Genomic DNA, 25,734 nt, shown 5'->3' on the forward strand with positions numbered 1-25,734 from the left:
GTATGTTAATTAACTTTTAGGGAGCTTGTACCATTTGAAGACAAAAGCTTAGGAGGAAATCCCAGCTTTTCCAAAGTAAACTCCGTGTTCTGGATTATTCTTTTTGGCTTGCCTAGAGAAAGCAAAATTGAAATCGTTTTCCTGTGTACACTTTAGTAGAAAAAACGCAATAACGGAGTCCAGACCGGGGAGCACTGGAAAGGCTCTTTGCCACTATAATTGTGCACTCCAAGCAACTGCTGGGGTCTCCGTTTCCTGACCTCTATAGCAAGGGGAGGAGCTGAAGACACAGTTTCACAGAGTTTCAGCTCTCTCTTGTCCTCTCAGTCATTAGTACGGTGCAGACCTTAGAGTAAGGGCTCAGTTATTGCTTGCTGAATGAGTGTTACTTTTGATCCGTTGCAAATCCACGACGGGTTTTAGGGCTAACCCAGGCGGGCGCCGGGGGGAAGGAGGGGGCGGTGCCGGCTTTCCGCCGTGGGCGGAGCTTCGCGCGGCTCCCGCGCGCCCGGGAGTGGAGGCGGAGCTTTCCACTGGCGGAGGGCGGGGCTAGCGTGGGGACTTCCCCTGGGCTGAGCTGCGCAGCGGGTGCGGAGGGCGGGAGCCCGGCGGCGGTTCGGGGGGCACTGAGAGGCTGCAGGGGGTGGGTGGGTCCGCAGCCGCCGACACCTGGCGGTCCTCTGGGCTTGGGACCCTTCCGGTGGAGTCGGCTCCCGGCGGGGCGGGAATTGCTGGGAGGCTGAGGGCTGCTCGGCCGCGAGTCCTGCGGTGTCGCGGGCATGTGTGCGTGCGCGTGTTTATCTGAGGGCCCGCGCGGCGGCCGGCCCTGCCGCCTCCTCCTCCGGCTAACTGTGGTTGCAAACCGGCGCCTAACCGCGGCGACACCTAGTCGGGAGGCGGCTCGCTCTTCCCCGCCAAGTGGGCACCCCAAGATCTCGCCCTCTCCTCGTCCCCCTTTTAGGGGACAACTCCGGCTCCAAGCCCTGGCCGTGAGGGAGCGCTGTGGGGACGCGCTGTCCTCTGCTTTGAACTGTTGGGCATGTGGTGGGAGTTCCTGAGGCTTGAACATCAGGATTTTAAAGCACCTGTCTCTGTCATTTTTACTTTTAGGGTTTTGGCCAAATTGGGCGAGGGCACAAAATAACCACTTACCCCTTCTCACCGAGGAAGAACGGGAGAAAGGGTAAGTAAGGAATGATCAGGGGTGGAAGGAGCTAGGGCTATAGTAAGAAAGAGCAAGGGAGAGAAAAATCTAGATCCAGAACTGCTCCTGGGGGATTTAGGGGCCAGATTCTTCCATTTCATCAGGAACCTGAGGCCCACCTTCAAGGGTCACAGGCTCCAAACCCAAGAGTTTTTTCAGGCCTAGAGTCTGTAGAGCTGGCTGGGAGTTTGGCAGCTTGGCAAAGATCCCTTATAGCCACTTGACAGAAAACTGTCATTACCCTTCCCGTCTTTGGAACGTGGGTCTTGCAGTTGTCTGCCTCCAGTCTATGTCTTCCTCTAAGCTGTGATTAATCCCGGAGACTGTATTGAAGAATCATGGTCCTGCTTGATTATTGACAGAAACCCCACCCACAGATCTTTACCTTTTAAAAAGAGACTCCTGTAAAAATTCTTTAGGACGCCAAAGGGTAAAGTTAATTAGCAATATGGTAACTGTTGAAATTCTTTTGCGATCTTCTCACAAGCTCATGGAGGAAGTTTTTTTTTGTTGTTTTTTTGTGTTTGTCTTTGTTTTTTTGGTGTGGGGGGGTGATATTACCAGGCTGGGTCTTTTACTCTTGACTTTCGCTTTGATACCCCCTCACAAATATTCTATTCACTTCTGAAAAGTAGCCAAACAGCGCACAGAAACCCTTGGGGTTTGCTGTGATTTTTCGGCATGATCTCTTTCAGTGGTTCTTTAGGGCAAATTTTCCATTACTTCTCCAATGTACCACTCCTACCTTCTTACTGGTGAAATGAAACACAGCCCCTCTCAGAAAGTTGGGAATACCTTATGCATCCTATGTGTCCCATATAAAACATTTTAAGTTAGCTAAAATTCAGGTTAGCCACAAGCAAGAATGTAGCAAACCATTCTTGGATACTTATGAAGGAAAGCTAGAATTGCACTCTGTGGCAACTTGACAATGGCTGCCTGTGCCCTGAACCAGTCTTATTTGGACTCAAGTGATAGATAACCATATAATTTATGAAAAACCAGAAAATAGTTGTTTATTGATGATGGGTTCATTCACTGATTCAGTAGGTATTTATTTTTTCCCACCAAAGTGTGGAACACTGATACATAAGTAGGACGGTAAAAATCATGAGACTGGGTTTGGAGATGGCCATTTGGAGCAGGCCTTTCACCAGTTTTCTGTAGATTTTCGGAATACTTAAGTGTTACTGTATGAGACCTTCCCTATACTATTGATCTTAGTCATGTGCAGGTCTATACAGTGTTGTGGGGGGACAGTGCTATTTTTCTGCCTTCTAGTACTTTCAGTGATAAACTTTAAAGGATTACTGACCATGGTGATTTGTGTCCTGTTTTAGAATAGTGTTGTTACTGGACAGAGAATCAGTTCCGAACTCATGTTTGGCTGCTGGCAGCTTGAAAATCAATACTTGAGAGACAGGTGAGAGACAAGCGGGAAAGGAAAGATTGTTTTATTCAGGAAGTCGGCAACCTGGGGAGGATGGTGGGCTAATGTCCCAAAGACCATCTTCCCAGGCCAGGTGAAGCTGGAGAGTTTTAAAGGAGAAGGCGTGAAAAATGGGGCAGGGGGCGCTCCATGCAGGAGAACCTGGGGCCCAGGTGGTTATTGGTATGTCGACATGATCCTGAATAGACTTGCTGGCATCAGCAGCAGCTGTTTTCAAATGTGATTAGGCATTATCTTCTGGGAAAGTTTGGTCCTTCACTCCTCAAAAGGCCACTTGTTTGCAAATCTCAAGGAAAGTAGGTTAGTTTGGCTACAGACCAAGGGACTTAGGTCAGCAAGCAAGGAGTGCATAAGCTTGAGGCAAGTTAACCCTTAGGACCAGTTGGAGCGCTATTATAGTGCTATAGTCATTTTGCAGTGTATTGAAATGTATCAGTATAAAAAATTAGATGAGGATAGTATTTTGAATTATTCCATAAAGATCACATAAGATGAGAAAACATGGAGTGTTAAGGATAATGCATTTAAGAAAATAAATACTAGACTGTTCACTTGTATGAGTTTCTGTACATTTAACCTCATTTTTTATTTAAGATGACTTTCTTGTTACAAAGGATATATAGGATTAAAAAAAGTTATTTAAAAATGAGTCTTGCAGGGATATAAAAGGTAGAAAGTAAGTCTCTTATGAACTGACTCTCAGAGGAACCCTCTCAACTATTTGTGTTTCTTCAACTTTTTGTTTCATGATTATGTGTTACTATTTGGCAAAATTGTAAATTTCTGTCTTTTACCTCCATATTCTTGGCTATGTAACACCACTCCTTGTTCCACGCCCAGTCCTCATGTAGAAGTGGCACGTCTTTTAGAGTCTTTTTGACATGGGCTCGAGTCCTGGCTCTTACCTCATTAACTGCCACTTTGTGCCACTTAAAATTTTGCTCCCTAATTTCTCACCTGTCAAAACAGAACAATGAGTATATTAAAAAGTATGCAAAAAACAGCATCTGGCATATAGATACTAACTGTTAATTTCCCTCCCTTTTTATCTGGTCACCTATCACATTGTTAATGATCTTCTTTGCAACTGAAGCAAGGTATCTCATACTTAGTTCCTGAGGTGGGCGTTTGCATTTTCACAGTGATCACCTGTTAAATCTGATCCTAGAATTTCTGGGACAAAGACTGACACCTGATGTGGTTTGAATCCCCTCCCCCCATCATGAAATCATTCCACAACCATGTCTAAAAAACGTCAGCTTGAAAAATGAAGGGAAAGAGTTCCTATAAACGTGTTTAAAAAGCTCTGACACTGTTCTTAACGTGGGAAAGACATAGTACTGCATTTAGCTGAGTGCTTAAATTTAGGATTTCTATTTCAGAAATGTCTTTGGTTTATAGGAATTACAATAAAAATGCTGATGCTTCATGTCCAGACTGTCATGATTTTACCAAGTTGTGGGTTTAATATACAGCTAAGCTGTGTATTTAGTGTATCTAATACAGCTCTGGAAGCCAAGAAAGACAAGTCCATAGACATCAGATTTTTACCCGAGACATCTGGTTTCACTTTGCTAAGGAGTACGTTTTGTCAGTAGATTATAGGCATATCAGCTACTGCTGTAGTTTGTGGCATTCTATCATAAGCTCTGGTCTGTAGGGTTTAGTGTAATGTTTTATTCAAATGACAGCACACTATAAACGAGCACCTGGTCAGATAAGCACGCTTCTCACAGGTAGGTGTCTTCTAGTGTCATTGTTCTTACAAGTTAACAAGGTAAAGTAGTTTCTATCCTTGGTGACTTTTTGTGGAAGAAAAATATTCTTAAAGAAAAGCCTTGCTTAAGAGCCCATGGTATTCCAGAAATTCATTTTCAAGTCCATTTTTGTAATGTTGAACAGTGTACTTCTAGGAATAAAATAACAAATAGCATTTAGATTTCCAGATCAGGGCCCAAAGCTATTTTCTTTTCTTATTATTATTTGGTTTTTTTAAAAAACTACCCTGAGATCAGGACCTGAGCTGAGATTGAGAGTCAGATGCTTAACTGACTGAGCCACCCAGGTGCCCCACCAAAGTTATTTTAACTCACTGTATGCCCATTATGTATTAGTGGTACACTATAGACTTTAGCCAACATTTTTTTTTTTAAAGATTTTATTTATTTATTTGACAGAGAGAGACACAGTGAGAGAGGGAACACAAGCAGGGGGAGTGGGAGAGGGAGAAGCAAGCTCCCCGCAGAGCAGGGAGCCCGATGTGGGACTCGATCCCAGGACCCTGGGATCATAACCTGAGCCGAAGGCAGTCGCTCAACCGACTGAGCCACCCAGGCGCCCTTTAGCCAACATTTCTAATAGTGTTTTGGAGAGTGATATATTCTGAGGTTGGCCTAGAATAGCTAGACCACATCTCTCTTCATTTTGAGGTAGTCAGGAGTATGGAAATACTCTAGAGGCTGTTATCTCTGGGTTTTCAGGTAGGCTCTAATTACTTAGCTGTGATCTTGGATACAGATTCTTCATCTGTAAAATGGGATAATTACTCGTGATTACTCTGAGATTTAGTGAGTGTTTGTAAAGTAGCACAATATCTAGTATAAAACTGGCTCTCAGTAAATAGTAGTTTCATTTCTTTCCTCTAGGTCCTGGCCACAAGAATAAAGATTGCCAATCCCCTAGCCCCTGCCTTTTATCTTAGACTAATCCACTGGTAGGACCTGTGGCTCCAGCAGAGGGAAATTACCCCTGGAATCTGGGATTTAGTAGTGGGGGCTGGGAAGAGGCTATGGAGAATAATGACAAAGGGGAGGAGTGGTGAACTGACAGAGGAAGTTGCCAGTCTTTTGATCAGTCCATGGACTTAGGCCTATGAATTAATAACTTGACTGGTAGAAAGAACCACCTTTATCGCTGACCTTTCAGTTGATCTTTTGTTAGCTGCTCTATTGGAGATTCTTACCTCCTTATTGCCTGATTAGTCTATTGATAAGTTCTTTTTTTTTTTAACCTTGATAATACCTGAATAATCATTTATTTCTATATTTTTAATAGGTGGGACTTAATAATAGATGTCCGTACTTCCTTAAGATCTGGACTTCTTCTATACTTGAAGTCCAGTTGATCTTCTTATCCTTTCATTGGCCTACAGTTCATTAATTCCTTATTTCTTTTGAACTATATGCTATATGCATTGAACTTGTGCTGAGGATATAAAGATGAAGTCACTGTTCTTGATCAAGGATCTTATAGTCTAGTAGGACAATAGACATCTTGACCAACAGTTCAAATATTGTGTGCTATTTGCCCTAACGAAGATATAAGTGCAAAGGAAGGCTAGCAGGAGCTCTTGTTCCCTGATGGAAATGCCAGGGGAGGATTTTAGCAGTGGTTATGTTTGAGCTGAATCTTGAGAACTGAGTAGAAGTGGGCAGGTTGACAAGCAGCAAAGAGCATTTCCACACAGGGGTAATAGCATGAATAGTTGTATGGCATTATGAGGGCCTGGTGTGTTCAGGGAGCTAGATGTAGGTCAGTCATATTAGAGTGTGAAGGGCAAAGTCAAGAGTGAAAGGAGATGAAACCGGATAGCTGAGTCAGGGCACACCTCCTCTGCCATGTGCAGCATTGTGAGCGACATGAAAGGTCACCGTGAAAGCAGTGTGTTGGGTAGATTGGGGGTGGAGCAAGGTGCCGGGTGGGGAGGCAAGACTGGAGGCCCAAGCAGACAGTGCATTAGTATGGATAATGGGAACCTGAGAGCAAGACAAGGCTGGAAGTAGTGGGGATACTTAGAAATAAGAATGTTTAGGAAAAATATTTAGGAGGAGGGAAAATTGGCTGGTTTTTGTGACTGTTTGAATGTAACAGGAATGGGAGAGTGAGGATGCTGGAATAGCCACCAGGTTTTTGGGTAGTGAGAGGGAAGAGTGAAGAGGAAGCAGGTCTGAGAGGCAGCTGATGGGTTCAGGTTGGGACGTGTGATTACTTTGCTTGTAGGGCATATCCTGGGTAAGTTGGGGCTGTCTAGGAGGCAGTTGGATATGAGGTCTTAGAGCATCACAAGGGATGTGGAGGCTGGAGATGCAGAATTCTGAGTGCCTAGTATATGGAGAGTAGTTGAAGGTGTGGGTAAGGACAAAAGTGCTCAGAGGAACTGCATAGAAAGAGAAGAGAAAAGGGCTCAGAGTAAGTCCTGAAGAATATTGAAATTTTAAGGACAAACCAAGACAAAGACAGATAAAAGGATGCTGAAGGGGAGTGGCCAGAGAGGCTGGGAGGAAAGAGAAAGCAAAACTTTTCAGGCCGACTTGCAGAGTTTCAAGAAGTAGAACCCAATTAAAAATGGAATGCTAGGAATCATCAAGTACAATGAAGATTATAAAGTGCCTCTTAGAAGTCAGTGGTTCCATTGGACTGGTGGGGGCAGAGATTACACTGCATGGGTAGAGGAGTGAGTAGGAGGGGAGGAAGTGAGGAGAGAGTAGGTGTGCCTGGACCCCTCCTCAGAGATTCTGACTTCATTGATCTCCAGTCCAGAATTTTCAGAGCTCTCCAAGGGATTCTAATACATGTCCGAGGATGAGAACCACTGTGGCAGACTTCTTTTTTTGAGGGGAGAGAGAGCATGTATGTATGCTGAGAGGAAAGAGCCCCATAGACAGGGAGGTGTTGAAAAGGTGGTTCTTTTTCATGTTTCTTGTGGATAAAAATCAGATTGTCACTGTCTTTGCCTAATCTTCCCTTTAAAACAAACAAACAAACAATGCATACTAAATGTCCTATTTACCCTTTTTTTTCTGGCCCAGAATTCCACTGTTAAACTTGCTCTTCCCACATCTGGCCTTTTTGCATACACTATTCTCTGACCTAATCCACCTGTGGGGGAAAAAAGTCCCCTTTCTTCTATTAAAAACTGAAAAATTTCAAAGTAGTGTGTACAGGAGGCTAAGGGGGAATTAACCATGCCAAACATAAAAAACGATCTGATTTAGCAAACACTAGTATCTGCAATCTTCAAGGCTGTAGAAGATGGAAAGATACATAAGATGGGAAGGATGAATGAGATAGGGATCCTGCTCTTAAGGACTCCTCAGGTCAGTGAGTGAAATGGATGTGTAAGTAAATGACTTAAGCAATGCATGCTATTATAGAAGTTCAAAGTAAGATGGATACAAAAAATGGCCTTCTTTCTTCTGTGTGATCCTGAAGACTTCACACAGGAGGCAACACTTGAGCTAGAACTTGCAGTAGAGTTTAGGTATGGGATGATGAGGTTCAAGGAGTGGGATCGAGGGAATAAAATACTCTTTGGTGGCCCCATGGTAGTGGCAGAATGGGTTTGAGTTTTTCATCTCCTCGTCCTCCTTGTTCTTCTTGGTTTATTGCAAGATATCTGTGTCTTTCAGGGAGTTTTGGGGGATAAAGATGTTTCCGCTTACATGTAGAGATATCTGCAGTTTCTCCTTTTGTAGTCTAAGCTTTCTGTGAATTTACCACCACTGGTTTATTACATGCTAGATGCCTAAAACAGACCAGAGGAATTAAATCAGAATCTCTGGGGATGATGTTCAGGTACTGATATTTTTCAAAGTGCCCCCAGGTGTTCTAATGGCAGCCTGGGTAGAGAACCTCTGGGCTAAAATACAGTGCAGAAGAAAAGTCTGGGACTTGGAGCTAAAAAGTTATAGGTTGGGTTTTTTTTTTTATAGGTTGGATTTTTGTGATTCTTTTTAATAGCATGTGTCCTCAGTTAAGTTACTTAGACTTCTCTAAGCCCCATCATCCTTTGGAAAATGGGAGTGGTAGTAAATCTGCCCCACCTTGTAGGATCGTGTGGGTCAAAAGAGGTGATTATGTGAAGGGACATTACATGCAGTTGTGGTTGTGACAATGAAATATTCTGTTGACTTTCTCCAGGAGTAGATAGGCTAAGAGCTGGCTACCTTGTCCTGTAAGGTAGTAACAATTTTATGGATTGGAATTTAAGATATCACTGTCATGAACATTTTGCTGCTCTATTTACTACATTTGTGTAATGCTAAAATGTTGAAGACCTAAAGAAAAAATGCAAGTCCTTAAACAATCAGCTGTTGAGCTTTTCTTTTTTTTTTTTAAAGATTTTATTTATTTATTTGACAGAGAGAGAGACACAGCGAGAGAGGGAACACAAGCAGGGGGAGTGGGAGAGGGAGAAGCAGGCTCCCCGCCGAGCAGGGAGCCCCACGTGGGGCTCGATCCCAGGACCCTGGGATCATGACCTGAGCCGAAGGCAGACGCTTAACGACTGAGCCACCCAGGCGCCCCGCTGTTGAGCTTTTCTTGTCTGACATATTAATTCTGTTTAAAATTAATTAATTAATTAATTAATTAATTCTGTTTATTGTGATTAAGATTGTAAAGTATATAAATATTTTCAATGTCAGTAATGTGATTGTTGAGTATTAAATGTTCTAAATAGGTTTTTATTTTTAAAATCTGTACATTAAAAAAAACAGAAATCTTCCAGAAGACAGTAAAAAGTACCATGGAATACCATGAATTCAATTATATTGCAGGTCTCATCATGTCTGTCAAGTATATAGGGACATGTGCTGTGTCTTTTTTTTTTTTTTACTGTGGGATACCTGGTATATTAATGCTGGTGGTATAATCACATAGAAATGATCATCCTTATGGTATTGTAACTTATTTTACTTGAAAAGTAGTATTGTTTAATGGCAAGAAAACTGAACCTAAAGCCTAGAGATTGGATTCCAGACCTGGTTTCCCTGCACACTCCTAAATGGTAGTAGATAAGTTAGTTTCTCTGAGCCTCACATGCATTGTTCTCTGTTGCTTTGTAACATAATCAAAAACTCAGTGGCTGAAAGCAACAGTAATCATTTATTTTATCATGTTTGCTGTGGGTTAGCAGTTTGGGTGTATCTGGTTCAGGATCTCATGTGGTTACTGTCAGATGCCAGCAGGAGGTGCAGTTATTGGAGGACATGCATGGGGCTAAAAGGTTCCCTTCCAAAGTGCCTACTCACATGGCTGGCAAGCTGGTGTTGGCAATTTGGTTCCTCTCCACACGGGGCTTTCCAAGGGGCTGCTCTCATCATGGGAGCTGGCTTCCCCAGAGTGACATACAAGATACCAAGGTGGAAACTGTAGTGCCTTTTATGACCTATCCTTGGAAGTCACACACCACCATTTTTGATGTCTTATTGGTCTCACGGGCCAGCCCCGATTCAGAGTGAGACTATACAGGATATGAGGCATGTATCGTTGGGGACCATCATGGGGGGTTGGCTGCCTGACAGGATGATAGTCTCTACCGGGCATGGCATAGCTTTGAATTTCAGTGAAGAATTTATGGAAAATCATTTGTGAAACATTAAAGCAGCAGATAAATTTGTCAAGTTTTTTCACATCTTCTAGTATAGAAGTAGTACATATAGTGGGAGAAAATTATAAGCAAGGAAGTAACCATAACAAGACCCTGTTGGTAAACTGAGTGACCATAGGTTTTATCCTAGACAGTCTATCTCCTTGATGAAATCTCTGAATGTCTGTTTTTGTATCTCTTTCTTGGCGTTCGTTCTACTTTGCCTGGATTATAGTCATTTGTGGACGTGTCTCACCCTATGTTGGACTGGAAACTTTTAAAAGTAGGGGCTACATCTTACTCTTCATTGTCTTATGGCACCTTTAACTTAATGCCTAGTACTTCATTGTTGTTTAATCGCTATTAGCCGAACTGAATTGGATCACTAGCACAACTCCAGTCTTTATGCCTCCCCTGAAATTTCAGATGCAGAGGGTCATTATTTGTTCGGGTGGTATTGATGGTGGTGGTGGCTCCTGCCAGAACCATTTTTAACCCTGTCCAACGGGTCCCTGATTTGCCACTATAACCTTTAGCCTCTCCTAAATGACTCAGATGTTTGGATCTGCCAGGTGCTTAGCCTGTTCTAATTGATGACCAAAGCAGCATGCGCACATACTCCATTTTCATTCCTGTATGGCTGTTTCAGAATTTCATTGTACTCCTGCCCAGTTTGGTAACTCATACCAGGTTTTTGACTTCTTAGGTTAAGAATGCCCAGAAGATAAAAGTGTACATCTTTCTTCCATGTAATAAACCATAAAAATTTAATCTTTGCAGTTTTATCCAAAGTTTATTTTGAGAGCTAGGTCTTTGTAATGGCACTTTGACACACACCCTTTTATATTTCTTTCTTTTGAAAAATGTTTGTAGCATTTATGGTCAGCTTTTGAAAAATCATCTTGCTTATAGCTGGGGGACACATTGTAAACACATTATCAAGTTCTAGTGTTCTACTTTTAGAATCATGTACAGCAAAGATTTTTTTTTAAAGAAGGGAAATGTTTGTAATATCATCTTTTACATTTTAGAATAATTTAATTTCATATGGTTTTCGCATTATGTAGACCAGTAAATTCATAGCATCTCAGGTTCTTTTCTCCTTTCTGCTCTCTCATGTGGATTTCCCTGCTAATTGTCCTCTTCAGGAATTCTTTCCTTCCTTCTCCATTACCTGCCTTTTCTGTTGGTTGTCTGTACCAAATTTTCTCCCTGTCTTTGGACTTACTCTACCAATGTCATGTTCGAGGATGAGTGGGCTACAAGGGGCAGAGCAGGCATTGTGAGGAGCACTGAGTATATAAAGAAGAGTTCAGCTGAAGGTTAGGGTTGATGGTCAAAGGTGTTCTTTGCTGAGTAGGTAACAGTGGACCTATAAAGCAACATGTGGTAGGAAAAGATTAGAGTTGCCACAGAATTAAAAATTAAAATTTGTCTTAATTTTTAAAAATAGATTTTAGGGGCGCCTGGGTGGTTCAGTCATTAAGCATCTGCCTTCAGCTCAGGTTATGGTCCCAGGGTCCTGGGATCGAGCCCCACATCGGGCTCCCTGCTCCGTGGGAAGCCTGCTTCTCCCTCTCCCACTCCCCCTGCTTGTGTTCCCTCTCTCGCTGTGTCTCTTTCTGTCAAATAAGTAAATAAAATCTTAAAAAATAATAATAATAAAATAAAAATAGATTTTTTTTTAGCCCAGTTTTAGGTTTACAGCAAAATTGAATGGAAGGTATAGATATTTCCTATATACCCCCACCCCCACACATGTATAGCTTCTCCCATTATCAACAGTACTTACCAGAATGGTAAATTTATTGCAACTGATGAGCCTACATTGACACAGCATTATCACCTAAAATCTATAGTTTACACGAGAGTTCACTCTTTGTATTATACATTCTATTGTATATTTGAACAAATGTGTAATAGCATGTGTCCACCATTATAGTATCATACATTAGTTTCACTGTCCCAAAGTCCACCATGTTCTACCTATTCATCTATCTTCTTCCAGCTAACCCCTGACAACCATAGATCTTTTTACCGTCTCTATAGTTTTGCCTTTTCCAGAATGTCATGTAGTTGGAATCATACAATATGTAGCCTTATTTCCTTAAATTTTAGTTTGCCTGGTGTAGCAGATTATTTATAAAGCATTTTGGTATTTTTCTAAGAGTTTATTTGTTTAATAAGAGTTTTATTAGTGTCAGATTCAAATACTAAGTAATTATTATTTAGTTTTGTTTGATAATAACTATTTAGTATCATTATATAAGGATAGTTTGAGGCATTTCATAAACTAATTAGCTTTTTTATGAGTCTATTTCTCATGTAAGAGAAGTTCTATAGTCTGAACACTTGAGTTATGACAGTAATAGTTTAAGTTTGAAATTAATAGTTTGAGACATGTGGTATGTATGACTGCATGATGTTAATATTCTAAATATTTCATTAAAACCTTTGTTTTAAAACTTAAAAAATAGACATTAAATATAAATTTCTAGACTTTGAAGTGGTGATGTATGGGGAAAAGAATGTGGTTTTGAGTGCTAGCTCTATGAACAATGTGAAAGTGAATTTTTTGTCTCTGAATTTCATTTTCTTTAAAAGATTTTATTTAGTTATTTGGCAGAGAGAGAGAGAGAGCAAGCACAAGCAGGGGGAGTGGCAGAGGGAAAGGGAGAAGCAGATTCCCCGCTAAGCAAAGAGCCTGATGTGGAACTCAATCCCAGGATTCTGGGATCATGACCTGAGCCGAAGGTGGACACTTAATTGACTGAGCCATCCAGGCACCCCTGAACTTCATTTTTTTTTTGAAAAGTGGAGCTAGCATATACTTTATAGGTTATTTTTGAGCACTATATGAGCTATTTGTTAAAATCCTATGTAAATTTTTTTAGAGAGAGTGGGGCGGAGGGGCAAAGGAAGAGGGAGAGAGAGAGAGAGAGAATCTTAAACAGGCTCCGTGTCTAGTGCGGAGCCTGACATGGGGCTCAGTCTCACAACCCCAAGATCATGACCTGAGCTGAAATCAAGAGTCAGATGCTTAACCGATTGAGCCACCCAAGCAACCCAAAATCATATGTAAATTTTAACTTGTTATAAAGAAATGTGAGGAATTAATCGCTTAATGAGTTATACTTAGTTATTACATTTCAATTCTTTTTTTTTTGTTTGTTTGTTTGTTTGGTTTGCAGACAAGTAATAAAGGGAAATAATGATGTGGGTTTAAGAAGGCAGTACTGCTGGGGCACCTGGGTGGCTCAGTTGGTTAAGCGTCTGCCTTCGGCTCAGGGAGTCCCTCATCAGGCTCCTTGCTCAGCAGGGAGCCTGCTTCTCCCTGTCCCTCTGCTGCTCTCCCTGCTTGTAATCTCTGTCTCTCTGTCAAATAAATAAATAAAATCTTAAAAAAAAAAAAGAAGGCAATACTGCTGAAAAGATGGTTATTTGGGTGTGTCTAAGAAAAAAATGCATTTTTTTCCTCTGAAAATGTCTTATTGATTAAGCCTGCTTGTATCTTATTATGAAAGGTATATACTTTGGGATATTCAGCTTGTGTGTGTGGCTCCTAATCATATTTGTTACCTAGTTGTTAGCTTGAGATGTTAGTCCCCCTCCAAAAGCACAAATTATATTGCCACCTTCTGTATAGAGTCAAAGACACATTATTTGCTGTTTATAGTAAGAAAAGCCTAGATTCTAAAGTTCTTGTGACCAATCTCTGTGTGACTGAAGCCACGAGGGCAAGGCAGAGTTAGGTAGAAAGATCTGGGGGGAAGAAGCTACAAATAGTCTTGTGAAGTTGCAATCTTGAGGCAAGTGATATATTAAATACAATTCTAGTTTCAAAGTGTCCTTCTCGTTTAAAATACTTAGAGAGATGAATGGTCAGTGACATACTAATGCATTATAGTTACCGAAAACTCTACACTTCTGAGTTTGAGAATGCTCAATGTTGTTTAGTTCAAGATAAAACTCTAATAGTCATGTCCTTTTTTATTAACATTTTTATTATATAGCAATCTCATTTTTCTATGTCTACTAATTTAAAGTTCTTTTTTTATCTTCAAAATATATTATGTGGCCAAAGGAATGACAAAGTGCTATTTCCACCACATCTGCAGTCAGAACACACACATTTATTGATTAAGTTCACTGTCTTTTCTGGGCATGGTTTGTCGTGCTCCAAAACAATTAGAATAGTAACATCAAGGATCACTGATCACAGATCACCATAACAAATATAATGATAATGAAAAAGTTTGAAATATTGTGAGAATTACCAAAATGTGACACAGAGATGTGAAGTGAGCAAATGCTGTTGAAAAAATGGTGCTGATACACTTGCCTGATGCATGGTTGCTACAAACCTTCAATCTGTAAAAAAAAAAAAAAAAAAAAAGTAAAATGCAGTATCTTTGAAGCACGATAAAGAGTAGTGCAGTGAAATGAGGTATACATCATGTAGATTGAGGTTGGATTGTGAATGACCCAAATATTAGACTTAGTAGTCTGTCAGACTGGCAATGAAACAAAAAATTTTGCAAACACAGTGTGTTATTGAGGGTATAGAGAGAAATAGAGTCATCATTGCTAATGGGAGTATGGATTTTTGCAGTTTTCATTGAGACCAATTTGGAAATAGTTATCAAAACTTAAAATACACATATCACTTGATTTCTTATTAGAATTTATTCTACAGATCTTGTACTTGGACGAAATAATATATATTTAGAGATATTCTTTGCAGGAATCGAAAACAACTTAAGTGCCCATTCTTGGGAGATTGGATAAATAAATTATGGTACATATAGTAGAATATGTAGTATTTAAAAAGAATAAGGCAGTTTATATATGCTGAAATGGAATAATTATTAAGTCAAAAAGGTAAGGTGCAGAACATTGGTAATAGTCGGTTAATATTTTGAAGGAGACTAAATTAAGATACACATTTTCTTGTATATGCACAGAATATCTCTGGAGGGAATAATTAGAAAGAGGAGGATGCCTCCAGGGAGTGGCAGGAGAACAGGGAGGGGAGGGTGTCTTATTTTCTATTATATAACTCTTTTTGGATGTTTTGAATTTTATATTATACAAAATTTTTTTCAAAAGAAAGAAACACATTCAACTCAAAATGTATTTCTATATTACATATAATCTACTCTGGAAAATTAGGGAATAGAAAGGTAAATTAAAAACCTCAATGATTCATATATTTGATAAGGGGTTAATATTCAGAGTATATAAAAACTTCTATAACTCAACAACAACAACAAAATAACCCAATTAAAAAATGAGCAAAGGACTTAAGTAGACATTTCTCCAAAGAAGATATATAAGTGGCTGATAAGAACATGATAAGGTGCCCAGTGTCACTAATCATTAGGAAAATGCAAATAAAAACCACAATGAGATACTATAAATTCACACTTATTAGGCTAACTACTATTAAAAAAAATAGAAAGTAACAAGTATTGGTGAGGATGTGGAGAAATTGTAACCCTTGTGCACTCTTCATGAGAATGTAAAATGGTAGCCACTATGGAAAACAGTATGGCAATTCCTCAAAAAATTGAAAATAGACCTCTCATATGATCCAGCAGTTCCACTTTTGCAAATACACCAAAAGGATTGAAAGCAGGGGTGCCTGGTAGCACAGTCAGTTAAGTGACCACCGCTTGGTTTTGGCTCAGGTCATGATCTCAGGGTCCTGGGATCGGGCCCCGGGTTGGGCTCCACTCTCAGCACAGAGTCTGCTTGAGATTCTCTCTCTCCCTCTCCCTCTGTCTCTCCTGCTTGTGCTCTCTCTCTCAAATAAATAAATAAATAAGTCCTTTTAAAAAAAAGAATTAAAAACAGCGTCTCTAAGACCCATTTTCATAGCAGCATTAATCACAATAGCCAAAAGGTGGAAGCAACCCAAGTGTCCACGGATGGATGAATGGATAAACAAACAGTGGTACATACATATAGTTGAATATTATTCAGCCTTAAAAAGGAAGGAAATTCTGACATGCTACAACATGGATGGTCCTTGAGGACTTTTGCTAAGTGAAATAAGCTAGTCACAAGAAAATAAATACTGTATGATTCCATTTATACAGGGTACATAGAGCAGTCAAATTCATAGAAAGTAGAATGATGGTTACCAGGAGTGGGGGGTAGGGAGGAACAAGGAGTTTAATGGGTACAGAGTTTCAGTTTTGTAAGATGAAAAGTTCTGGAGATTGGTTGCACAACAAAGTGAATATACTTACCACTATTGAACCATACACTTAAGAATGGTTAATATGGTGGCTCAGTTGGTTAAGCATCTGCCTTCGGCTCAGGTCATGATCCCAGGGTCCTGGGATTGAGTCCCGCATCGGGCTCCCTGCTCTGTGGGGAGCCTGCTTCTCCCTCTCCTCCCCACTTGTGCTGTCTATCTCACTATCTCTGTCCCTCTCTCTCAAATAAATAAAATCTAAAAAAAAAATTAAAAAAAAAAAGAATGGTTAATATGGTAAATTTTAGGTCGTGTGTATTTTACCACAATTAAAAAAAGATAACATATTTCCCCCCTCCCAAAATAAGAACCCCTAGGTATGGTGGTGGGAAGATTAATATGTAAATAAATGACTGTGATTCAGAATATAATCTAAGTGTCCACAATGAGGTATAAACAACGCTTTGATGTGCTATAGGATGGAGTGTAACTAAGAGGTTGGAGATTACCTGTGACTTCACAAAATGGAGTGAGATTCTGAGCTTGTATTAGGAGACTGCAGCATTAAATGAGTGGAGAGGTTGGAAAGAAATGCTAGGCTGAAGGAGTAGCACAAGTAAAGGTATAGAGAAGGAAGGTGAAAGGTACCATCACAGAAGAGAACAAGATGGTGCTGGAAAAGAATCAGGTCAGATTCTCGTCTTTGAATGTTGACCCACACTTTTCCTACTTAAGTTTGTCTCACTCTTGTTTTGTTTGGGGTGTAAACCACTTTTCAGGGCTCCTTTAGACCTTCTGCTGTTTTGTTTCTACCAAAGCTGATTGTGTCTATTTCCTTCTTAGGGTAGCCCCTTACCTTCCTTTACCTGTAAAAAGCCATTATTTTTATGTATGTTGAATGGAAAATTCCCCTTTCCCAACTCCTTTTCTTTCATCTTGTTCTGCTTCTCTCTTGTACTAAGTCTGACTCCTGTTTGCCCTCTCCCACAGAGGCCATCTTAGATTTCTTCCAGCCAATGGAGCAGAATATGTTTAGTACACAAAAAGCTAAAGACATCGTATTTCAAAGTTTTTCCCTAAATAAATCAGTGTACAATATAAATTCATTGGGCCTTATTGATTTTCTCTGTGACAGGTGAGGTATCTAATTTAGTTGCTTGGCTGATATGGCACTGTTTTGTCTGCATGCTATAACCTTTTCATTAAAGAACTGAATTCGTAGAGTTGATAGAAACACACTCAATTTTAAAGATAGAATTTGTCCTTTAGCCAGGCATTAGATTGCTGTTTGTTTCCTTGATCTCTTCTTCTTCCTAACTTTCAGGTGTAAAAGGCAATAAATGGGGATGATATGGATTCTGACTTCATTTGTCTTGCTAATTTTAATCTCCTGCTAGTAACAGTGCAGAAAAAAAAAAAAAATCTGAGAAAAAGTATTTTCTGATCAGCTTCTACTGAAACTACTTAATCAAAGTAGTCAGAGGGAAAAGATATATTCTCAAGAATTGCTACTTGATTATGGAATTATGAGAGTGGTGATTTATCTCCAGTGTGATTCTCTCTTGGGGAAAGTTTGCCATCCGATTAGCATCTATTTGCATATCTTTTACTTTTAAGAAATATATGATTGGATCTGAAGATAGAAAACTACATTTGCTCTTATACAAAATTTAATTTTATGGTAATATCGACTACCTAATTATTATCTTTGCTTTCAGTATCTTTGACTGAGGAGTCTGGCTGGTAAGAAGACACTATGTTGAGATCAGTGCCTTGGAATTAATCAAGGTGGTCCTGTTGGTTTACATAGAGGGCTCATCTTGGCCTTTTTTCCGACGTATATTTTAGTTCTCAAGCAAACTGATTCGGCTAACTTGGGGGAAAATCAGTCATACTGGTAGGCCTTGCCAGTTGCAGGAGGTGACTGGGCTTGGGTGATGGTTACATCAGGTCTGTATTTGAAAAGTGAAGCATACCAATAAGGTTATGAATGTTTGATAATGTAACTACTGCAGAAAAAGTGGTGGTTTAAAATTAATTACAGTTTTTGTTTAAAAAATGTGGTTGATTTTTAAGTACTTTGTTCTGTATTTGCTTTTATGTTTGCTGAAAATATTACACATGAAGACTATGCTTTAAACACTATAAAATGTTTTTCTGCTATTAAGTAAATGATTGTGGAAAATGTTACACTTTAAAGGTCATGTTGATTTTGTGGCATTTCCAATTTTACATTTTATACGTACAGTTAAATTGGTTTAGCTCCTAGTTTAGTGTTTAAAGATCTGGGTAGTAAATGTAGAAGGGAAATCGCAAAAGGGCACAGTGTTTTGGAATGCATGTATCTTCCAGCTTTCTTTTCTTTCAACAGTGAAATTTCAGATTCTGAGAGCCAATTCAGAGGGCTGAAAGGATAGCAGTATAATAAGAGTTTTCAGTACTTGTTAAGTCCAAAGACAACTCCAGTGATATTTTTCTATTAATTGATGTGTATATAGATTTGTACTTTTCTCCTTTTTGTACCCCTTTCCCATTTGAAAGTTTATTAGAAATTAATGAGACTTGAGCACTTACCTTTTATATAGTGGGTTGAACTAATTGTGTATTCAGGACACTCTTATATTTGTTGCATCTGAGTGCCATAGTAGCAGTTATGAAATCAATAACTCTTGTTATGTTTATTGGGAGTGGTGAATATTTACTGGGAGTGGCAACTAAGTGGGAGCATAGTGCTTAATTGCACAGTCCATAGGGTCAGATAATTTGGATTTACCACTGCTACTTACTATCTGTGTGACTTGAGGAAGATTACTCAAATACTGTGAGCATTAGCTTATATATTTCAAAATGGGATAAAAATAGGTTCATGTAAGAGATTAATTGAGGTAACAAAATAGAATAACAAAAATTTTAATTTTAGTATTACTACAGCGATACAGTATTTTAGACAACACAAATGAATATTCTTTACTAGAATGAAAATTTTATTTCATTGGTTTCAAAGTCAAATTGTTTCTTACAGTTTTTCTTTCTGTTTCCAATTAATGCTTCTTTCAGAGTTTACAGATCTGACAATAATTTGTGAAAGAGTATTTCTGACTGATTTTGAGAGTGGTTGCCAATCACTCCATCCTTATTAAAGATGAAACAAAACCTCACAGTACTGTTGGCCAAAAATTTTTATGTCACTGTTTAATGTTTGTACTGAAGTTAACACCCAAAGTATAGCAAAATGTTGGTATAATTATGGCCAAGGAAAAATAGTATTTTAAATATTGCCTGGGGGGTTCTGTTAATGTCTCTCTCACTTCTAAAACTGACCTTTCATCTGTGATTTTATTATGGCTCTTCTGCTAGACACATCTGAAGAGATAAAAGTGCCACCTTTCTTTGTAATTAATTGGATAACAAATTACTTGGCTTGGGAAAGGGGAAGGTCTTTGGATGATATGCTTAGTCTTTTTGCAGAACAAAGGTATATTAGGTTCTGAAAAACTTCTTCATTATTCAAAACTGATAGATATTAATTTAAATTGCTTTGAATTTCTATATGGCTCATATATTTTTATTTAGCTCATATACTTCCTAAAATCTATCAAAATTGTTACTAAATTTTCTTTCTGAGCCATTTACTGTAACAACCGTTGTGATGTTCCTTAATATCATTTGATGTTGATGAAACAATAAAAATAAATTTCTTACAAAATTGGAAACATCAGGGAATTATTCTCAGGGCCACTGAACTACTGATTAAGTTGACAACAACCTATTGGTGACCCATATGAAAATAATTTTATTTATTATTACTGATACTTATTTGCAAATGGGGTTATACTTATCTTTGCTGCTGAAAGCAGGAATGTATTAGAAGTTTCCCCAAGTGTGTATGTTATCTCGTATTACCCAATCAGCCATGTGACATGTGTTTATTAAATGAGCACAGGTATAAAGTAAAGATCAGGCAAGAAATTTAACCATGTCATCATTAGAAGTGAACATGATTTCATGACCAATGTTAACCTTGCAGCAGAAGTCAGAAAAAGTCTTGGAGTAGGGTGCAATGATGACGATGATGATGGGGTGTATCATGGAAGACAGGTAACTTTAGTAGTGGGAGAAGGGGCCATTCCATGGATTTCTGATATGGAAGGTAAAGGCCTGAAGTTAGAATCACAGATAGTTGAAGCAAAGAACCTTATAGGTAGTCTACTCAAATAGATGAAATGAATTGCTGTGTCATTGGCATGGCTAGGACCTGAATCCAAGTTTTCTGATTTCTAATTTGGTACTGAGCGTGGGACGAGAAGTAACAATTTAGCTCTAGAATAAGATGGGCACTTTGTTCTTTGGGAGTAACACATGCAGGGAGGTACTGTATCAGATGAATTGGGTGGCTCCCAAACAGCCTGCTCTGGTCACCCAGTTTCTCTCTTATGCTCCTGACTGGTATTTAAAGGGATGGAGTATCTGACACCATCATATCAAAGTGTCTCTCCATCAACATTATAACTGGGTGGTAATATAAACCATATCTAAAATTAAGCAAACAGTCAAGAAAAATTTACTTAGCACCTGCAAATGCTTAGCAAAATTCTAAGACCTTTAGGGTTTATAGAGGAGCGAGACATGTCACTTACCCTTTAGGGGCTTACAGTGTAGTTGTGGAAAATGGACATAACTATAAAAAGATAACTAATAATACTGGGTGCCAAATGGGGGTATGGCTAGTGTATGCCAGAGGAGTTTGGGGGTGGACGACAGTGCTGGGTTTTATAATACTCAGATAAGACTTCCCAGAAGAGATGAAAATTAGGTTGGTTGCTTCTCAGCTCAGTAGATCTTAGGCATAATTATATATATGTTCAGCTCTAAAGATTTCGGATTCACCTAACTTATGAAGTTCAGAGCTGGGAGTTTTCAGGTATTTACCTGACTTGCAGTTGAATACCATTCCACAATTCCAAAGCCATTGTGCAGAGGATGGCTGAAGGTTTCTGTTTAGAGACTCCCATTTCTGCTTATCACTCCCGAGTGTGTTTACCAGCAGATCGAATTCTCCCTCCTGGTGTTCGGAATGGTCTTCTGAATGTTGCAATATAGAGCAACCCCTGGTTTCAATTACCTTGCTCCCCCTTTTTTTCTTTATTGGCAAAGTAGTTAAAATTGCTACTTAAGTGTGAATTTGGTGAATTATCCTATTTAAGGTGATCTTTTTACTAAGAAATTATTAAAGTGGGGTGGGATATTCGTCTATCATACATAAAACATAGCTGCAGCTAGCATTTACAGTGGGCTTTTCTGTTGTTCATTATATTATTTTGGTATTCTATGTTATGAATCATTAACTTGAAGATTGGTTCATAAATAATGCCATTAAACATTATAAGATAAATAATCTTATGTTGCATCAGAGAATAAATACACTTCTCAAAACCCATGTTTTCACTCTACCTGGATATCTCTGCATTCAAACGCTATTTCTCCTTTTAGCACAAATAAGGGCTTATAAACCTGACAGAGATGAATTTAAACAAGAAATATGAAAAACATTAGGACTTAAATTATATAGTCTGAGCCTCAATCCATGTCTGATTTTTTAAGGTGGTGGTTTTTAACCTCTTTTTCTTCTTATTTTTTTATGTAGTGAACCCTTCAAAGAAAATCTTTTTTGAAATTCTATTATTAAAAAACCCAAAAGATAGAAGTGAGTGACTTTGACTGAAGAAGGGAATTGGGGCTCAGAGTTTTGGTTACTTTGTGCCTGCTCCCTTCGGCCCTTGTGCCTCTAGGCAATCCTTAGGGCCACCACGGTGTGTGGACTGAAAAACATTGCTTTTAAGGAAAAACAAGCTAAACACTTCCTAAAAGTAAGCTTTCAATTGAAAAAAAGAATTCTTAATGTCTTACAGTTGAATAGGTTATGAAAAATTACTTGCTCTTTGTTACCCATCTTTATTGCCTTTAGACATGACATGAGTGATGTGCTATGATTTATTGAAGAAAAAAAAAAAAACCCAAATCAACCTCTTGAAGTTCAGTTTACATAAACATACACATATATAAATAGAAACACTTTCTCAATGAGTATTGTCAACTGCCAAGTAAAACTACCGGATGTGAGATGGGGTAGTCAGACACATGAACGTGCTCACCCATGCACACAGACACAGCACACAAACACACACACAGTTTGTTGCATGTGGTTAGGCAATGCCTTTCTCTCAGTCTTTGCCTCCACCACATCCATCATATTCTGAATACGTGCAGATAGTCTACATGGACAGGAAAGTATGTTAAAATTATTTTTAGTAATTATTGGAACTCATTTATTGATTTCTTCAATAAAACTGTATTGAACATTGAACACTTACTTCAGTGCAAGGTGCTGAGGTCTGGCAGTGAACAAGAAGCCATCACAGAACTCATAGCTGATTGGAGGTAAGGATGAGAATATCAGGTGTGATAAATGCTTGGTAGAGGAAACATAGGATTTTATGGGAACACATAGGAGGGGTATCTAATTCAGACATGGAGAGTCAGGGTGGACTTCCTGATGGGTGACATCTAAGCAGACCTGAAGGGTGGATAAGAGTTGGCCAAGACAGGAGTGTCTGGCTGGCTAAGTTGGTAGAGTCTGCAACTCTTGATCTCAGGGTTATGAGTTCAAGCCCCACGTTGGGCATAGGGCTTACTTAAAAAAAAAAAGAAAAGAAAAGGAAAGAGTTGGTCAAGACAAAAGAAGGTGGGAAGAGAGATAAAGACAAAGGAGAACATATATAAGGGCCCAGAGACAAGTAAAAGCATGACATATTGTAGGAATTGCATGTAGCTGGGTTTGGCTGGAGCATGATGTGCTAATGAAAGATAAGTGTATGTTAAATCTAAGGAGTTTGCTATTGTGCTATAGGACATGGAGAGTTATCGAAGGATTTCAAGCAAGAGGAAGTTGTGATTTGTATTTTTTTTAGTAGAGGGCACTTTGGCTAACTACCATGTTGACTTTGGGGCAGCCATTTGGATGATAGAGTCATTTTTCTGAGAGTAGAAGGACCAGAGATTATAGAATACTGTGTAGTTTGTCTTTCCATAACATCCCCAATTGCCTATCTCTTTTATAAAACCTATCTTTATTCATTTTAGTTTTATGGCCCTGGTAACCTTATCACAAGGCTAGATTAATTCAAAAGAACAATGTTTAATATTCAATATCTATATAGATACACAGATATATCTTCATTCTTTCAGTATAGAAACTGGTATGATGCCCCACATGTAGCAGGTACTCAAATGTTTATTGACGTAAAAGGAGTAAATACTGAAGGAAGAAATGCCAACTTCATTCTCTCTCTCTCTCTTTTTGATGATCATTTCTCTGCTCTTCCCAGTGCTCTGTAGGCTTAGATAATTTCAACACCAGCTGTTTTTTAACAAACCACAGGGGTCTGACCGTTGTATACTAGGACTACTGATAATAAAATGTACATTTAAAATAGTTCAGATTCACACCTTTGCATTTTACCACTGGATCTCAAAGTCACATAACAGCTGGACATGCAGATATAAAATCAAAGAATAGTGGAACGCCTTATTTACTCAACTCAACAATTATACTTTGGAAATTATATAGATGGATAATTTATGAATTGAAAATTTTTCTTTGTATCTGCAAGGGAACTAACTTCATTTCTAACCTATATGTGAGGGTGATTGCAAAGGAAACTTATTTTAAAATAATATTTTGCATTTTATTAAACTTAGTAGTTTATAAAATACTTTCATGGTATTACTTATACTAAGTTAAATTCACATTACATAATTTATCTTTTGAGGCTAAATACCTAGTTCTGTGATAATGCCAATTTCTGAAAATAAGCAAATCCAAAGGTACTTTTTGATAGTTTATAATTATTTTTGATGTTACTTATTTAGTAATCAGATTTTCCCATTCTTTAAGCAGGCCTCTGTCCTGCTGTTCATCCATCATTTTTCTGAGCACCTTTTTACTTAGTGGTGTAACAAAATGTTCCAGGCTCATTTTGTACCTTCCCAGGCCCAGCCCTGGAATCAACCCTTTTCTCTGAAGAGCTTGAGTTCCTTATAGTGAGGAATCATATTAGAAGCTAAGATCCAGGTACTAGAAATACTTGTCTCTACTGGGTTATCTTTGCTTTTAGGTCTCTAGAGAGTTTTTTTCTTGACTTCCCCCTTTTCCACAGCACCAACTAACTCCTTTATTCCTTTGGTTAATGCTACAATGTATCTAAAATAGTTTCAGAGCTGCTTCCCTCCTTGTTCGCATTTCTCCTTCCTTCCCTCCCCACTGAGGGTATGTAATTGAATACTGTATTCAGAAGTTAATGGGATTAAAAGAGGGTGGGAGGAAACTTTTGCAGGTGTCCCATATGTTTATGGAATATATTGTGGTGATGGTTTCACTGATGTATACTTATCTCCAAACTTCTTAAGGTGTATCCATTAAATATGTGCAGTTTTTGTATGTCAGTTAAACTGCAATAAAGTGTTTTTTAAAAAAAGGAATGATGATGGGTGAACTGCCTTGATGGACAGTGCAGGGTCAGAATGAACTGCCTGCCTCTGGAATTCTTTTATATGAGAAAGAAAGAAATCTCCCTCCTTTTTGTGCCACGGGGGGGAAAAAAAAGGTTAATTGGATCGCTGCCTCTTCCATAGTTGATGCCTGTTTAATTCTGTCTTGTTTAGATTTTAAGTGGATAGTGGAGCAAAGACCATTTCTTTTTCTTTATATGTGTAACATGCAATAAAAATGTATGGTGTAAATCATGAATATTGAAATTGTTTTGCCCTGTGTTTCACATCTTTCATTAGAAATTGTGGCTGAAGCGAAATAAAGTTTAAAGTTTTGTTTCCCTTTCTTTTTTTACTTGCGGAATGTTTCTCTATGTTTTTGCATTTTACTCGGAATAGCATATGCATTTCTCTATTAATGCTAATTTTTGTATTCCTGAAAAATCTTTAATTCTGCGAAGTCATGTGCTAGAAGTGATAGGGCTTAGAGAGAAAACAGGGTTAGGAACAGATGAGAACAGATGATTTGAAACCAGTGGAATGTTGTAAACATAACTAACACACAAAAAAATGACAATTGTAATAAAAATGGCTAAATCTCAACTGGCATTTACACTCAGCATCACAGTCAATCTTAGGCAGCCTTAAACCCTCGTTTTCCTCCTGATAGTTATAAATTCTTAAAACCATCCACTTCTACCAGAGACTAATTTCATCAAAGTTAAAAGTCTGATCCAGGGTATTGTATTCTAAAGACAGGGGAAAATATTGTGCATTTCTTCATCTGTACTCTCAGCTTCCTCAGGTAGCATAACATAGTGGAAGTCTTGAAACCACTAAATGGAACTTTCCCATTAAGTGTGAGAAAACTTGCTCCTGATGTGAAATTACCTATGAGCCAACGCAACTGACGCCATTTTCCTGCATATGAGCTAATTTACACTAAAGAAATATCTGTTGTA

At 38.8% G+C, this 25,734-nt stretch overlaps 1 protein-coding gene across 6 annotated transcripts in view; it reads left to right on the plus strand.

Moving 5' to 3' along the window:
• The first annotated feature begins 525 nt into the window (after positions 1 to 525).
• IMMP2L (inner mitochondrial membrane peptidase subunit 2) overlaps positions 526 to 25,734 on the plus strand; it is a 750,329-nt gene continuing 725,120 nt past the window's right edge. For 2 of the 6 annotated variants that reach the window (XM_081800240.1, XM_081800245.1), the window contains exons 1-2: positions 526 to 588; positions 1,111 to 1,183. The gene's annotated coding sequence lies outside the window, so the exon portion shown is untranslated. Of the gene's footprint in view, positions 589 to 608; positions 648 to 764; positions 784 to 1,110; positions 1,184 to 25,734 lie in introns of those variants that run through there. The other 4 variants (XM_081800244.1, XM_081800241.1, XM_081800242.1 and 1 more) reach the window with 4 other exon arrangements.

Source organism: Leptonychotes weddellii, chromosome 12 (assembly GCF_054177405.1).
Source record: "Leptonychotes weddellii isolate Sample4059 chromosome 12, ASM5417740v2, whole genome shotgun sequence".
Taxonomy (NCBI): Eukaryota; Metazoa; Chordata; class Mammalia; order Carnivora; family Phocidae; genus Leptonychotes; species Leptonychotes weddellii.